The sequence below is a fragment of the Nyctereutes procyonoides genome, unplaced genomic scaffold (assembly GCF_905146905.1).
Source record: "Nyctereutes procyonoides isolate TBG_1078 unplaced genomic scaffold, NYPRO_anot_genome, whole genome shotgun sequence".
In the NCBI taxonomy this organism is placed as follows: Eukaryota; Metazoa; Chordata; class Mammalia; order Carnivora; family Canidae; genus Nyctereutes; species Nyctereutes procyonoides.
The window spans coordinates 23,545,304-23,562,617 of record NW_026575035.1 but is presented as its reverse complement, the minus strand read 5'-3'; the positions used below and the strand labels follow the sequence as shown (position 1 = coordinate 23,562,617).

At 40.1% G+C, this 17,314-nt stretch overlaps 1 non-coding gene across 1 annotated transcript; it reads right to left on the bottom strand.

Annotated features, from left to right (window-relative positions):
* Positions 1–8,854: 8,854 nt before the first annotated feature.
* LOC129505429 (U6 spliceosomal RNA) lies at positions 8,855–8,961 on the bottom strand. Its single transcript, XR_008663524.1, has one exon. It is a non-coding gene; the product is annotated as a U6 spliceosomal RNA (small nuclear RNA).
* Positions 8,962–17,314: the final 8,353 nt, after the last annotated feature.

The window sequence follows — 17,314 nt, the reverse complement described above, 5'->3', positions numbered from 1 at the left end:
TTTATTTATTCACAAGAGACACACACACAGAGAGAGAGGCAGAGACACAGGCAGAGGGAGAAGCAGGCTTCATGCAGGGAGCCTGATGTGGGGACTTGATCCCGGGACTCCAGGATCACGCCCTGGGCTTAAAGCAGGCTCTAAACTACTGAACCACCCAGGGATCCCCAGAGCCATCGAGGGATCCCCTATATTTAGATCTTGATTTCTTTCATCAGTGTTTTGCATTTTTCAGTGTAGAGATCTTGGACCTGTTTTGTTAGATTTATATCAAAGTATATGATTTTTTGGTGTTAATATAAAGGCATAGCATTTCAAATTTCAATTTCTGTTTGTTTTAAGAATATATTAATAAAATTAATTCTGTAATATGTTGACCTCTTATCCTGCAACCAGACTAAGATCAATTATTTGTTTTAGTAGCTTTTTGGGAGTGTGTCTGTGTGTGTGTGTTTTCTTTATAGACAGTTATGTCATCTGCAGATAGTGACATCTTTATTTCTTCTTCTCTGGTTTCTATGCCCCCCCTTTTGTATTATTGTACTTGCTAGGGCAACTGGTATGATGATGAATGGAAGTGATGAGAACATACATCCTTGCCTTATTCCAGATCTTAGAAAGAAAACATTTAGTTTTTCACTATTAAAGATGATATAAGCCATAAATTACTTGTGCATAATCTTTGTGAATTTGAAGAAGCTTTTTAAAAAATTCCTTTTTAATCTTTAGTTTGCTGAGAATTTTTGTCACAAATGTTAGTTGAATTTTGTCAATTGCTTTTTCTACATGTATTGAGATGATTGTATGTTTTTTCTTTAGTTTCTTGATATGATGAAGTACATTGATTTTCTAATGTTTAATCTTTCAATCCCAAGATTTGCTAATTTTTTTTATTTTTAAAAAAGATTTTATTTATTCACTCATGAAAGACATAGAGAGAGAGGCAGAGACATAGAGGGAGAAGCAGGCTCCATGCAGGAAGCCTGATGTGGGATTCGATCCTGGGATCCCAGGGTCATGCCCTAAGCCAAAGGCTGATGCCCAGCCACTGAGCCACCCAGGCATCCCTCTTGTACTTTTTTTTTTCTTTCTGGTTTTGGTATTAGGATAATGTTGTCTCATAAAATGAATTGGGAAGAATTCTCTCATCTTTTATTGTCTGGAAAACTATAGAATTGATATTATTAAATATCTTATACAATTTGCCAGTGAAACGGAGTCTGTAAGGTTTTTTTTTTTAAGGATTTTTTTTTAATTTATTTGACACAGATAGAGCACAAGTAGGGGGAGCAGCAAAGGGAGAGAGAGAAGCAGGCTCTCCGCTGAGCAAGGAGCTTGAGATGGGACTCAATCCCAGGACCCTGGGATCATGACCTGAGCTGAAGGCAAATACTTAACCAACTGAGCCACCTAGTCAGACCCTGTGATACAATTTTTAACTACAAATTCAATTTCTTTAATGGATACAGGACTCTTCAGGTTATTTATTTTTTCCTTAAATAAGCTTTGATAATTTTTACCTTTTGAGGATTTGGTCATTCATCTACCTTGTCAAATTTATGGGCACAAAGTTATTAATATACCTTTAATATTCTTTTTAGTTCTGTAGGATCTAGTTCCTGATTGTAATTTCCATCTTCCCCTACTTTTTCTTTTTTTTTAAGATTTTATTTATTTGACGGGGGGGAGGGGCAAGATGGCGGAAGAGCAGGGTCCCCAAATCGCCTGTCCCCACCAAATTACCTAGATAACCTTCAAACCATCCTGAAAATTTACGAATTCGGCCTGAGATGTAAAGAGAGACCAGCTGGAACGCTACAGTGAGAAGAGTTCGCGCTTCTATCAAGGCAGGAAGACGGGGAAAAAGAAATAAAGAAACAAAAGGCCTCCAAGGGGGAGGGGCCCCGCGAGGAGCCGGGCTGAGGCCGGGGCGAGTGTCCCCAGGACAGGAGAGCCCCGTCCCGGAGGAGCAGGAGCTGCACCAACCTTCCCGGGCGGAAAGGGGCTCGCAGGGAGTTAGAGCAGGACCCAGGAGGGCGGGGATGCCCTCGGGCTCCCGGGGACACTAACAGACACCTGCGCCCGCGGAGAGTGCGCCGAGCTCCCTAAGGGCTGCAGCGCGCACGGCGGGACCGACCGGAGCAGCTCGGAGGGGCTCGGGCGGCGGCTCCGCGGAGGGGGCTGCGGGGCGGGAGCGCGAATCCACCAGCGCAGGCCCCGGAGCACAGGGCGCCGGGACACAGCCCAGGATCCGGCCTCCCCCGGGACAGGCAGAGGCCGGGAGGGCCCAGGACAGCGAGGACGCTCCTGCCCCGAGCTGAGCAGATCAGCGGCCCCGCCCCGGAGCCTCCAGGCCCTGCAGACGGAGAGCCGAGAGCCCCGAGCCCCGTAGTTCCTGCGGAGGCTAAATCCAGGCTTCCAGAGTTGCCATAGCAACTGCGGCTGTTCCTCCTGGGGCCCCACGGGGTAAACAACCCCCCTGAGCCCGGCAGCAGGCAGGGGCAGAGCAGCTCCCCCAAGTGCTAACACCTGAGAATCAGCACAGCAGGCCCCTCCCCCAGAAGACCAGCTGGACGGACCAGTGATACTCCCCCGTGTTCCAATACAACTTGTTTTTGGCCACTCTGCACTGAGCAAAATGACTAGAAGGAAAACCTCAACTCAAAAGAAAGAATCAGAAACAGCCCTCTCTCCCACAGAGTTACAAAATCTGGATTACACTTCAATGTCAGAAAGCCAATTCAGAAGCACTATTCTACAGCTACTGGTGGCTCTAGAAAAAAGCATTAAGGACTCACGAGACTTCATGACTGCAGAATTTAGATCCAATCAGGCAGAAATTAAAAATCAATTGAATGAGATGCAATCCAAACTAGAAGTCCTAACGACGAGGGTTAACGAGGTGGAAGAACGAGTGAGTGACATAGAAGACAAGTTAATGGCAAAGAGGGAAACTGAGGAAAAAAGAGACAATCAATTAAAAGACCATGAAGACAGATTAAGGGAAATAAACGACAGCCTGAGGAAGAAAAACCTACGTTTAATTGGGGTTCCCAAGGGCGCCAAAAGGGACAGAGGACCAGAATATGTATTTGAACAAATCCTAGCTGAAAACTTTCCCAATCTGGGAAGGGAAACAGGCATTCAGATCCAGGAAATAGAGAGATCCCCCCCTAAAATCAATAAAAACCGTTCAACACCTCGACATCTAATAGTGAAGCTTGCAAATTCCAAAGATAAAGAGAAGATCCTTAAAGCAGCAAGAGACAAGAAGTCCCTGACTTTCATGGGGAGGAATATTAGGGTAACAGCAGACCTCTCCACAGAGACCTGGCAGGCCAGAAAGGGCTGGCAGGATATATTCAGGGTCCTAAATGAGAAGAACATGCAACCAAGAATACTTTATCCAGCAAGGCTCTCATTCAAAATGGAAGGAGAGATAAAGAGCTTCCAAGATAGGCAGGAACTGAAAGAATATGTGACCTCCAAACCAGCTCTGCAAGAAATTTTAAGGGGGACTCTTAAAACTCCCCTTTAAGAAGAAGTTCAGTGGAACAATCCACAAAAACAAGGACTGAATAGATATCATGATGACACTAAACTCATATCTGTCAATAGTAACTCTGAACGTGAATGGGCTTAATGACCCCATCAAAAGGCGCAGGGTTTCAGACTGGATAAAAAAGCAGGACCCATCTATTTGCTGTCTACAAGAGACTCATTTTAGACAGAAGGACACCTACAACCTGAAAATAAAAGGTTGGAGAACCATTTACCATTCAAATGGTTCTCAAAATATACCCTAAAAACTATAGAACACTTCTGAAAGAAATTGAGGAAGACACAAAGAGATGGAAAAATATTCCATGCTCATGGATTGGCAGAATTAATATTGTGAAAATGTCAATGTTACCCAGGGCAACTTACACGTTTAATGCAATCCCTATCAAAATACCATGGACTTTCTTCAGAGACTTAGAACAAATTATTTTAAGATTTGTGTGGAATCAGAAAAGACCCCAAACAGCCAGGGGAATTTTAAAAAAGAAATCCATATCTGGGGGCATCACAATGCCAGATTTCAGGTTGTACTACAAAGCTGTGTTCATCAAGACAGTGTGGTACTGGCACAAAAACAGACATATAGATCAATGGAACAGAATAGAGAACCCAGAAGTGGACCCTGAACTTTGTGGTCAACTAATATACGATAAAGGAGGAAGGACGATCCACTGGAAGAAAGACAGTCTCTTCAATAAATGGTGCTGGGAAAATTGGACATCCACATGCAGAAGAATGAAACTGGACCACTCTCTTGCACCATACACAAAGATAAACTCAAAATAGATGAAAGATCTAAATGTGAGACAAGATTCCATCAAAATCCCAGAGGAGAACTCAGGCAACACCCTTTTTGAACTTGGCCACAGTAACCGGAGAAGGACAAACAGTGTATGTTCTCATTCATTTGGGGAATATGAATAATAGTGAAAGGGAATATAAGGGAAGGGAGAAGAAATGTGTGAGAAATATCAGAAAGGGAGACAGAACATAAAGACTTCTAACTCTGGGAAATGAACTAGGGGTGGTGGAGGGGGAGGAGGGCGGGGGTGGGGGTGAATGGGTGACGGGCACTGAGGGGGACACTTGACGGGATGAGCACTGGGTGTTATTCTGTATGTTGGTAAATTGAACACCAATAAAAATTAATTTATAAAAAAAAAAGAAAAAAAAGAAAAAAAAGATTTTATTTATTTGAGAGAGAGAGTGCACAAGTGGGTGGAGGGGCAGAGGGAGAGGAAGAAGTAGGGTCCCCGCTGAGCAGGGAGCCTGACTCAGGATCCATCCCAAGATCTTGAGATCATGACCTGAGCTGAAGCCAGATGCTTAACTGACTGAACCACCCAGGTGCTCCTACCATATTGATCAGACTAATAGTTCATCAGTTTTACTGATCATCTCAAAGAACGAATTTTTAGTTTCATTGATTTTGTCTATTTTTCTGTTTTTAATTTTGATTTCTGTTTATTGTTATTATTTCCTTTCTTCTACCTATGTTGAATTTAATTTGTTCTTTTACTAGTATATACTATTTTATATTTAAAAAACAACTTTATCAAGATAATTTACATATCATAATATTTACTGATTCACAGGGTATAATAGTTTTTGGTATATTTACAAAGTTATATAGCCATCCATCACTATAATGTAATTAAAGGACATTCTTATCACAAAAAGAAACTGTACCCATTAGCAGGCACTACCCCTTCTTTTTTCCTCATCCCATTCTGAAGCAACTACTAATCCACTTTCTGTCTCTGGAGATTTGCCCATTCTGAAAATTTCATGTAAGGTGTATCATAAAGATGTGGTCTTTTGTGTCTCATTTTTTTTCACTTGGCAAAATATTTCTGAGGTTCATCCATGTTGTAGCATTCATCAATACTTTATTCTTTTTTATTGTTGAATAACATTCCATTTTGTGGATATACCACATTTTGCTTATCTTTGATGGACATTTGGGTTGTCTTCACTTTTTGGCTCTTGTGAATAATGCTGCTATGAACGTTGGTTTACAAGTATCTGCTTAAGTCCCTGCTTTCATTTCTAGAGGGATGCATACCTACAAGTGGAATTACTGGATCGTATGATAATTCTTTAAGTTTTTAAGATCCACCAAACTGTTTTCCTAAAATTTTTTTCTACATGTTAAGAACCTCATATATGCAAGGCACTGTGCACAGAATTTTTGAATATTCATTTATTCTATTGAACATTCAAATGCTTAATTGTTTATTGAACACCTCCTAAGTACTGAACACTGGGTATGCCATGATGAATCAAATATAATCTCTGCCCTCCTGCAATTTACAGTCTCATTGGCAGAGATACTCATGCAAATTAATTTTACATTGTAATGGTAATAAATGCTGGAAATGAGAATTATGGGGACAATGACAGCCTATAAAAGGAATTTAATTTCATTGGGGAAGTTGGGGAAGGCTTCTCCCTGAGGTGACAAAATCCAAGTAGGAGTGAATTAAGTGAGGCAGTGAGAGCAATTCTTTCATGCAGAGGGAGCAGTGGGCCTTTCATTGCCATGATGGAAGGAAGTGTGCATTTATAAAGCTCTCTAAGACCTTTTGAACTCTTGTTGGAGCAAAGAAGAAAAGGAAGGTCATAGTAAATGAGGTAAGGGATGGATATTACAGAGAATATATATTCTGCTATCTCATCTTCACAGCAGTTTTTCATTTTAAAAAAAATTTTAGAGTGTGTGCACCTGCACACACACATACACACAAGTGTGGGCACATGCATGCACATCCGAGCAGACTGGGAGGGAGAGAGAATCTTAAGCAGGTCAGTGTAGAGCTCACATAGAGCTCAATCTCAAAACCCTGAGATCATGACCTGAGCCAAAATCAAGAGTCAGATCCTTAACAGACTGAACCACCCATGTGCCCCTTCACAGCAGTTATTTGTTTGTTTGTTTGTTTGTTGTTTGTTTGAAGAATATATTTATTTCTTGAGATAAATTTATAGACATTTAGTTGGTTGGTTGTTTTTCAACCAGAAAATTAAAACTATATGATCTAAAAATATTTTCCTTTATTCCTTAGCTGCCAGGAAACAAAGACAAATTTAGTTTTCCACAAAGGTAATGAATTAATCCCAACTACCTAGTAACATCCAGGCCTTTTAAGTGGCCTCTGTCAAGCTTTTACTTTTAATTCGCTATTTTAGTATATGTTCAAAATAAATTTTATGAAATGCTGTTAATGTATTAAGTATATACAATGAAATAAAGATCTACATAACTATGATAAAAGCTATTAGTACCACTGTAAAAATATTACAGGCAACATGATCTAAAAAATTATTTATTTATTTATTTTTAAGATTTTATTTATTTATTCATGAGAGACACAGAGAGGGCAGCCCGGGTGTCTCAATGGTTTGGCGCGGCCTTCCACCCAGGCCCTGATCCTAGAGACCCGGGATCAGGTCCCATGTCGGGCTCCCTGCATGGAGCCTTCTTCTCCCTCTGCAAATGTCTCTATCTCTGTCTCTGTCTCTCTCTCTCTGTGTCTCTCATGAATATTCTAGGAATCGAGAACCATTTTATATTTTGGATATCTTTTTTAATAATTTTTTTTAGAATTCTGTCATAAAGTAACAGATAACAGAAAATTGGGGGAGGAGAATTAACCTTTATTTTTAAAGATTTTACTTATTTATGGAGACACACACAGAGAGAGAGAGACGCAGAGAGACAGGCAGAGGGAGACACAGGCTCTATGCAGGAAGCTGGACATGGGACTCAATTCTGGGTCCCCAGGATCACACCCTGGGCTGAAGGAGGTGCTAAACCACTAAGCCACTGGGGCTGCCCTATTTTTATTTTTTTAATATTTTTTTCTGAATTTATTTATTTATTCATGAGAGACACAGAGGGATAGAGAGGCAGAGACACAGGCAGAGGGAGGAGCGGGCTTCATGCTGGGAGCCTGATGATCCCGGGACTCCAGGATCACACACCCTGGGCTGAAAGCAGAAGCTCAACCACGGAGCCATCCAGTTGTCCCAGGGAGTTAACTTTTAAATTGAAGTTCCAAATACTTTATAAATGTAACAATAATTCATAAAGTCAAATAAAATCATAGCACAGCAGTTTTTTAAACTGAAGTGAATTCACATACAAAATTAATAACTTCAAACAATTCAATGCAATTTAGTACATTCACAATGTTGTTGTGACTACTACCTCTGTCTAGTTCCAGGGCATTTTCATCAGTTTAAAAGGAAACCTGTACCCATTAAGCAGTCACTATCCATTCTCCTTATCCCTGGCAACCACCAATCTTTCTATCACTATGGAGTTATCTATTCTGAATATGTCACATAAATGGAATTATATAATCTGTGGTCTTTTGCGTCTGGCTTCTTTCACTTAGCATGAAGCTTCCAAAGTTCATTCATGTGGTGGTGTATATCAGAACCTCATTTCTCTTTTTGCTGAATAATATATATATATATATATATATATATATATATATATATATATACCACAATTTATCCATTCATCCGTTGATGAATACTGGGCTGTTTCCACCTTTTGGCTATTGTGATTAGTGCTGCTATGAACATTCATGTGCAAGGATTTGTTTATCTGTTCTGCAGTTCTCTTGGGTCTATACCTAGGAGTTGAATTGAAGGGTCATCTGTTAATTCTGTTTAAATTTTTGAAGAACTGCCAAGCTTTTGTCTACATTAGCTGTACCGTTTTACATTCCTACCAGCCATGTATTAGGGTTCCAATTTTCCACATTCTTGCCAAGACTGTTATTGTCTGTTTTTTTATTGTAGCCTTTCTAGTGAGTGTGACATAATCTCTCATTGTGGTTTTTTTTTTTTTTTTTTTGTTTGTTTTTTATTTATTTATGATAGGCACACAGTGAGAGAGAGAGAGAGGCAGAGACACAGGCAGAGGGAGAAGCAGGCTCCATACACTGGGAGCTGACGTGGGATTCGATCCCGGGTCTCCAGGATCGCGCCCTGGGCCAAAGGCAGGCGCCAAACCGCTGCGCCACCCAGGGATCCCTCTCATTGTGGTTTTGATGTGCATTGTGCATTTCCCTAATATCGTGATGTTAATCATCACCTTCATTGGCTTATTTGCCACTTATCTGTCTTCTTTGAAAAAATATCTATTTATGTCCTTTATCTATTTTTTAATTGGGTTGTCTTTTTGTTATTGACTTATAATAGTTCTTTATATACTGAAGTGCAAATCCTTAGATATATGATTTACAAATGTTTTCTCTCACTCTGGGTTTACTTTTCACATTTTTGAGAGTATACTTTCATGAATTTGCGTGTCATCCTTGCGCAGGGGCCATGCTAATCTTCTCTGTATCGTTCCAATTTTAGTATATGTGCTGCCGAAGCCAGCACTTGAGAGTATACTTTCATGTACAGAAGTTTTTAATTTTGCTAAAGTCCAAATTATCTTTTTTTTTAAATTTATTTATTTATGATAGTCACAGAGAGAGAGAGAGAGAGAGAGAGAGAGGCAGAGACACAGGCAGAGGGAGAAGCAGGCTCCATGCACCGGGAGCCCGATATGGGATTCGATCCCGGGTCTCCAGGATCGCGCCCTGGGCCAAAGGCAGGCGCCAAACCGCTGCGCCACCCAGGGATCCCCAAATTATCTTTTTGTTTTGTTTTGGTGTCATATCTAGTGATTTCCTAACCAAGATCATGAAGATTTACTCCTAGGCTTTCTTCTATGAGTTTTATAGGTTTGGTTTTTACATTTATGTGTTTGATTTATTTTGAGCTAACATTTGTATATTGACTCAAAATATGCATGAGGTAGGAGTCCACCTTTAATCTTTTGCATGTGGATATCAGTTGTCTGAGCACAATTAATTGAGGAGAATATTTTTTCCTCATTGAATTGTCTTGACATTTTCGTTGAAAATCAATTGACTGTAAATGTGAAGGTTTATTTCTGTCTTCTGAATTCTATTCCATTAAGCTACACGTGTAAATTTGTGCTAATACCACAGTCTTAATTACTATAGTTTTATAGTAAGGTTTGAAGTCCAGAAATTCCAACTTTGTTCTTTTGTAAGATTCTTTTGGCTTTTCTGAGTCCCTTCTATATCCATATGCATTTGAAAGTTGGCTTGTCAATTTCTTCAAAAGAAGCTTGGATTTTGATAGCAGTTGCATTAAATTTGTAGATCACTCTGGTAAATATCTCCAACTTGGCAATATTAAAACTTCTAATCCATGAATGGATTAGTATCTTCTTGATTATTTTTGCATATGTAATTATTTGCCTGATGTTTTCTTTTGATGTCTAGATCTGGTTTAGTATTAGTTTAATTTTGGGCAAATGGAGTGATTCGAAAGTGTTTCCTCCTCCTCTGTTTTTTTGGGGGAGAGTTTATGAAGAATTGAGGTGAATTCTTCTTTAAATCTTTGGTGAATTCACCAATGAAGTCATCTGACCCTGGGCTTTTCTTTGTGGAAGTTTTAAATTTTATATATATGTATATTTATTGAGAAGTTTTTAAAATTATTGATTCAATCTCTTTACTCATTGGACATCTTTTCAAATTTTTTATTCTTTTCATATCCATTTTGGTAGTTTGTGTCTTTCTAGCTGTTTATCCATTTCATCTAGATTACCTAATTTGTTGGTATACTATTGTTACTATGTTCTCTTATGATCATTTTTATTCCTGTAAGGTTGGTATTAATGTCTCTTATTTATTCATGATTTAGTAATTTGCTCTGTATGTGGCAAAAAAATCTTTTCTATTATCTTAACAATAGATATATTTTAAAAGTAATCTCTATGCCCAATGTGGGGCTTGAATTTATGACTCAGAGATCAAGAGTCACATGCTCTACTGACTGAACCAGTCAGATGCCCCTTACTTTAAGAATATTTTAAAATCAAGACATTTTTTCAGTGTAAAATACATTTAAAATGAGAATAGTAGACATAATACATGCAATACCATAAAATTGCAACCAGTTTGTTAAAGTGTACAAAATTCTTACACTCAAAAAGTGTAAGAATTATGTGATTTTTCTTGTGTACTTCCTACAAATCTTCAAACTTTTTCTTAGCAATGCATTCTCATATCAACCAGAGGCTTATGGGTCTTTCTCATCTCTGCCTCCAATGTTATGTCAACATCAAGTCATCACTCAAAGATGATTTCATAATACAAGACCAGAGGTTTCAGGGGACAAAGATTTATAATGTAGTCGGTGTTATAATGCAGTAAGTTGACTATCTTGAACATAAAGAATGACTCGTGGTCCAGAGATGTTCTTGGGGGAGATGGGTCTCTCTAAATGGTTTTCCTTTCTTCAAGTGGAGACTTTCAACATTATTAAAAAAAAAAAAAAAAAAAAAAAAAGTAGCCATCTAAGATTAGGCAAGTCTGCCACCTAGTGGACCAAATATGAACATTTCTTGGGGAATTTTTCAATCTCAGCCTGATTTAATTAGACTTATTAATTATTCATGAATTTATATATTCAACAAACATGAAGTGCTCACACACCAGACACAAAGCTAAGCACTGGAATACTAAAATCAGACAGGCAGAGTTATTGCCCTATAGGCACACACAGACCAGTAGAAGGGACAGATGACTGAATAAATAATTAAATTGCAAAGCAGCAAGTGCCGTAAGTGACTTACTCCCAACACTCTGGTTCACCTGTAACTTTAAAGGAATTGGAACCTCAGTCTAGACATGGCAAATCCAAGTTCTTCGTTGCTTGTAGTTGATGACTGTAAAAAGTGAGGGGGACTAGTGGGGGAAGGGACAGAGGAAGGAAGCAAACCAAAAGTAACAATGGCTTTTACATTGATTTTCACTCAAGTCTTTCAGAGATACTATAAAGCTGTTTAGATGTTGACTTTTCCAAGTTTCCAAAACTGGCATTTACAACACTTTAAGGCTACAGATTAAGCTTTTATGTTTTTGGGATTGTATACTATGCATACATATTTGAAGTCCAGCAGCAAACTATCTAAGGAAGAGAAGCACAGAAATTGTGCATTCACAAGCTAGTGTTAAATGCGGTAGCAAAGTGGTTTAAAACAAGAGTTTTTGAATGAGGTGGTCCTGGGTGTGTGTCCCGAGTCAGCAGATTACCCAGGAGGGCTATTAAAGCGGCTTCCCTGACCAAATGGCAAGAGCAGTAGTGCCTTCTTCATTTGGTTGTGGTGCTGAGTATGACAGAAAAGGTACAGATATGATCCAGTAAGTGCTGAGCAGAGTGAAGGTCCAATAAGCATGAGCATTTATTATTCTTGTGAAGACATCATATGGATTGCTTCAGGAAAGACAGTCCCTAACACAGACTTCTCCCCTTATGTGGCAGACTCTCATAGTAAACACTGTTTGGGCTAGGTCTCCCTGCAACTGTATGGCTAGAGGTGAGGCGCTCTATGCCCACCTGCTTTTTGTTCTCTCACCTGGAAAATTCACCTCTCTAGACCAGTAAGCTGGGCATCTGCTATAATTTAGCCATTGCCAGCTGCTAGGAAGACAAAATAGAACACAGAACATTGTTCTTAGAACTGCTTTAACAGTAAGGTGTGGGCAAAGGAATAAGTAGGCATGTTCTTAGATGTTGTAGTTACAAAAGTAAGGGTCAATCATCAAAGGAATTTCATTTAGGGCAATTAGCTGTTCTGAAATTAGTAATTCAACATAACCAATTCATTTCCACTAAATATGGCCTCTGGTAGAAAAGGGGAAAATGAATTTGACTTCTGAATTTTTAATATCTAAAAAGATCTTTACAAGTAATTACAACTTTCTGATTCTATTTACACAACTAGACATCATCAAATGCATTAAAATACCACGAACCAGCAGCACTGGCATCCTCTTTGAGCTTTTTAGCAATGCAGAATCCCAGTCCTCACCCCTCACCTTCTGCATAAGAGTCTACATCTTACCAAGATCCCCAGATAATGTTGTACACTTTAAAGTTTGAGGGAGCCTGGGGGGCTCAGTTGAGCATCTGCCTTCAGCTCAGGGCGTGATCCTGAGGTCCTGGGATGGAGTCCTGCATCGGGCTCCCTGCAGGGAGCCTGCTTCTCCCTCTGCTTATGTCTCTGCTTCTCTCTGTGTGTCTCTCATGAATAAATAAATGAAATATTTTTTAAAAAGTCTGAGAAGCTCTGATACAAGTTAGTGCGTTGGCATCCTGCAGCAGCACTCGGGGAACACTAGGGGGACCCATTTCTTCATATTTCCTACAGCTAGAAGGGTGAATTAACCGCCCTGTAAATGATTTCTGCAACTTTTTTTCCTCCCCATTGGAAGAACATTTTGTTCTTTAAATGAAGATAAAACAAAGATGATACAACATATGTTATGTATGATACACAAGTTGTATCTGATGAGTAACTGCGGAGGTGACATATTTTAAAACTTTTCTAGTAAAGTCTAACGTGCTTTAGAAAGACTTAAAACAATTATTGTTCTAAAAGTCCAGGCAAATATTTGAAAATAATATGACACTATTTTGTACTATAGGTTGGAGTGGAGTTACAATAAAAATGAGTAAGTGGAAAAACTAAGAAACAAACACAAAACAGAAAACCTAAGAAACTAAAAACTAAAAAAAAAGAAAAAACAAACGGAAAAACTTTTGCTTTAAATTGTGTGCGTGCGTGTGTGTTTGGTATAATTTATTACAAGAAGTACACTCATTAAATGTGAAAAAATATAAAAACAAGGATGGCGTCATCTTATAATGACATAAATAAACTAGGATGAACCTTTAACCTATTAAACTTCATCATCAAAGACATCTAGTCAAGGTCACCGGTAAAAATGAACTTCCTGCTTCTTTCCTTTAGAATAAACAAAGAAATCTATAAATTGAGAGTTCAGGCTTACCAGCTACAGGGAGGGAACTCTAAGGCGAGGCTAAGTGACCAAATAGATTATAATAGCTGCTTGCCCTGCACCCCCAGGCCACACAGCATATGGCCATGGGTCATGCTCCCCTGGCTTCAGTCTTCACCCAGTGAGAGCTCCTTGAGGTACTTTTGTCTCCTCTACTTCAGATTTTAGGAGCAGGCTTCTTGGGGAGAGGTTCCCAGCTTGTGTTGGGCCTGAGTGCACCTAGAGAATTACGAGAATCTTGTTTATCACATTAGTTTAGTAGCTCTTGCCCCTCTTTGGTTAGCATGGATATTCATCTCCTCAGTTACTGTGGTAAGGGGCTCATGACTGTCGATTCATGAAGCAACCTGAGAGAGAGATGAGAAAATCAGAAAAGTTCATTAAGCCTGAAACCTCCGTAACCTTATCGATGAGGAAATAATCATCAAGGAATCCAGTATTGGTGATAATGTGGGTTCTCTCTGTCACCATCGTTGGGGTTGTGTTTTGGCACAGTGTTTCAGAGTGCAGCTTGCCAGGGTTTGCCAGGATAAAAGAAAAAGACACACTTTTTCACTCAAAGCCATATACTAAGCTAGAAATGGTGTTCTAATACTAGAAGCCTGACACATTGGCTTACAAATGCAGAGAGCAGGCAAGTGCCCCATATTTTTATTTTCCTGTGTGCCTGCCACCCAGATCTATGCTGTTTCTTCTCATTATATAAATAAAACCAAAGAGAGCAGAATTTTGGTTCCTGGAGCCAATGAACTGTCACTGCAAGATTTCAAAATGTTCTTCAGATTATTCCCCTTAGAAATACCAAATTGAAAAAAAAAATTGCACCAAAAGCAAGCCCAGGAGAATGGGACTGATGGTTTTTAACAGTTAAAATGTCCAATGTTTTTAAAAAAGAATTGTGAAATAAAGGCTTTTCCAGCTGAACTGAGTAACCCCCTCAGCTAGCTGACCCCATCCCTCCACCCCACACTGTCTCCAGCCTGCTCTCTGAGGATGCATGTGGCACAGGGTTGGAACCAGAACCCGGACAGGGTGTCCTGGTCTTGTTCAATGCCCTCCTCTGACAGCTCCTCCACAGCCTGAACCTTTTCCAGCCTTCCCCTCCCCCACCATCCCCAGCTCCGGCTGGGTGGGAAAGGTGTATTAGGTGTCACAGCCAGAAATAGAATTCAGTGTTCCAAGTCTTATAACACAAAAGAAAACCAATGAGGCTGTTTTGGGTTCCCAAGTACACTACAGACTAATGAGCTAAGTTTCAATAGAGATGAAAAAAAAAGCTGTTTAGACACTTGCACTGAACCATAAGGAATGTCCCAACCATGCTGCCACCAACCCTTTGAGCTGGTCCCTTATAGATTTCTTTTGAAAGCTTGCAAGTGGGATAGTGGCTCATTTTATCTTATCTTCCAGGTACCCTATTCAATCTAAGATAAAAAGGTGCACCTTTATAAAACCCTCCTAATTTGCTACTAGTATTTCTTTTTTCTTTCTTTTAAAGAGTTTTATTTATTCATGAGAGACACAGAGAGAGAGGCAGAGACATAGGTAGAGGGAGAAGCCCAGAGCCACAGGGAGCCTGATTGGGACTCGATTCCAGGACCCCAGGATAACGCCCAGAGTGTGAAGGCAGACACTCAACAGCTGAGCCACCCAGGTGTCCCTGCTACAGGTATTTCTTAAAGATAGAAAATAACTGGCATTTGTTGAATGCTGACAACATGCTGGACCAGGGCTAACTTCTTCAACTAAATGAACACAAGTCTCACAGCGAGAGTTCTAAAGCATCTTGAGGAGGGTGGGTGTTCAGGTGGTGCCTGTTGGGGCTTGTTATAGTCGTCTCACTGCACACCTTGTCTTAGGTGGCCTAGAGGATGCCTGCAGATCCTTGCTGCTTCAGGCAACAAACCCCTGGAGAACCATTTGGAAAAGACTGCATCTGTGTTCTGAAAGCCTCGTGACACCTCTGCTAAGGTCAAGAAAGCAGTAGCACCAGACCTTGGAGAAGGGCTGTCCAAGGCTTGCTGCAGGTCCAGGAGAAAATGATGGAGCTGTCTTTGAAGAAATGCTGTCAGTGACCATGGTGGCTCAGAGATTAGCAGCCAGTGTGTGGACACATGTGTACAACAATGACCAGACCAGGGGCACCTGGGTGGCTCAGTCAGTTAAGCATCTGACTCTTGATCTCAGGTCAGGTCTTGACCTCAGGGTTTGTGAGCTCAAGTCCCATGTTGGGCTCCATGCTGGGCTTGGAGCCATTTTAAAACAAAAACAAAACAAAAAAAGTGACCAGACCAATAAGCCATTTGGGATACGTGGGCTCTGAATTGAGAAAGATCTAGAAGTATCCTAATTTATTTTTATTATATCTTTCTTTTTATGTATGTTTAAGAGTGGCATGCTAAAAACCTGTATCTAAATACATCTAATAAGGATTTATATTGAAATATAAAATAAAACATTTGAAGTGATGAGAAAGCCCTGTGTCATACTTTAATTGGCAGGGTTTTCTCTTAGTGGCTCATAAAAGAGCAGTACATCTTAAAACTGACATTTTAGACTTGTTAAAATATGGGATTTAAAAAAATATATATTTTCTAATTTGAGAGAGAGAGAAAGTGCAAGCGTGCAAGGGGAGGGGAGGGAGGCAAGAACAGAGGGAGAGGGAAAGAATCTTAAGCAGACTCCCCACTGAGTGCAGAGCCATACCCATCTCAATTTCCTGCCATGACCTGAGCCAAAGCAAGTTACTTAACTGACTGAGGCACCCAAGTGCCCCTAGAATATTTTTAGTTTAATTTTACAGATGAAGAATTGAGGCACAGGAAGGTTAAACAAATTGTTCAAATTTGCACAGCTAATTAGGATAGGATGCAAACAAAACAGTCGGCCTCTAGGATCTGTACCCGGAACTCCAAGGTATGTGCTCATTATCCACCTTGGCCCAGTTCTGTGATTCTGGCTGGCCTCCTCCAGCCTGGCTTGCCTTTGTTCCTTTCGTCTTTTGGTTTGAATCAGCCATGGTCGGTTTCTTTCGCTGATGACTACTTCTTTGGAAGATCATCTATAGATGTCACCATAAAGTGACCATGCCCAGGAGGGATGTTCAGTTTGCTGAGAATGAAGAGGCCCTGTGGGCATAAGGAGTAAGAACCTAAATGGGCTCCTTCACTTTTATCTTTTCTTCTTCAAGTTCTGCGGTCTTGGTGATATCATTAGGCCTTCCATATTTCCCACTAAAACTTGTGACTTTCTGTATATCCTTCATGTGACGTGGATACCATTTCCTCAATCAAATGACTGCTATGGGATAGTTGCAAAATTTTGCACACCCGGACTGGATTATTTGCCTTTAGAACACTTTCAGTTTTCTTCTATGGTAATTTAGACACCTGTAAGTATATTGTTTATAATTATTTGTTTCATATCTGCCCTTCCCATTATGCTACATTCATGGGGATAGGGATCAGGGCTGTTTTATGCCTGGTCTTAGGTAAGTGCTCAGAAACCATCTTACTAACCTAATTTTTAGAGCCCCAGGTGTGATTATATATTGTTAGTTTACAAATGAGGGAGCTGGCTGAGTTCTGGCGAAATGATGCACCTTGTTCTGGTTACAGAGGGGAAGGGGCGTCTGTGCGGACCGAGATTACATCACTCTTGGTTCCTCCTTCAGTCCTCCGGCCTCGTCTCTGTCTGGGTCCCATTGTATATATCCTTCCCGAATATTCTATAGAGGAGAAGTCATGCCAGTTTATCATGCCTAAACAAATGTGTTTATAAATGGTAATTTGCTGTGGTTCAGCCATGGGTTAGAAGATGGGCTAGAAGGAAGCTAAACAATGGATGAA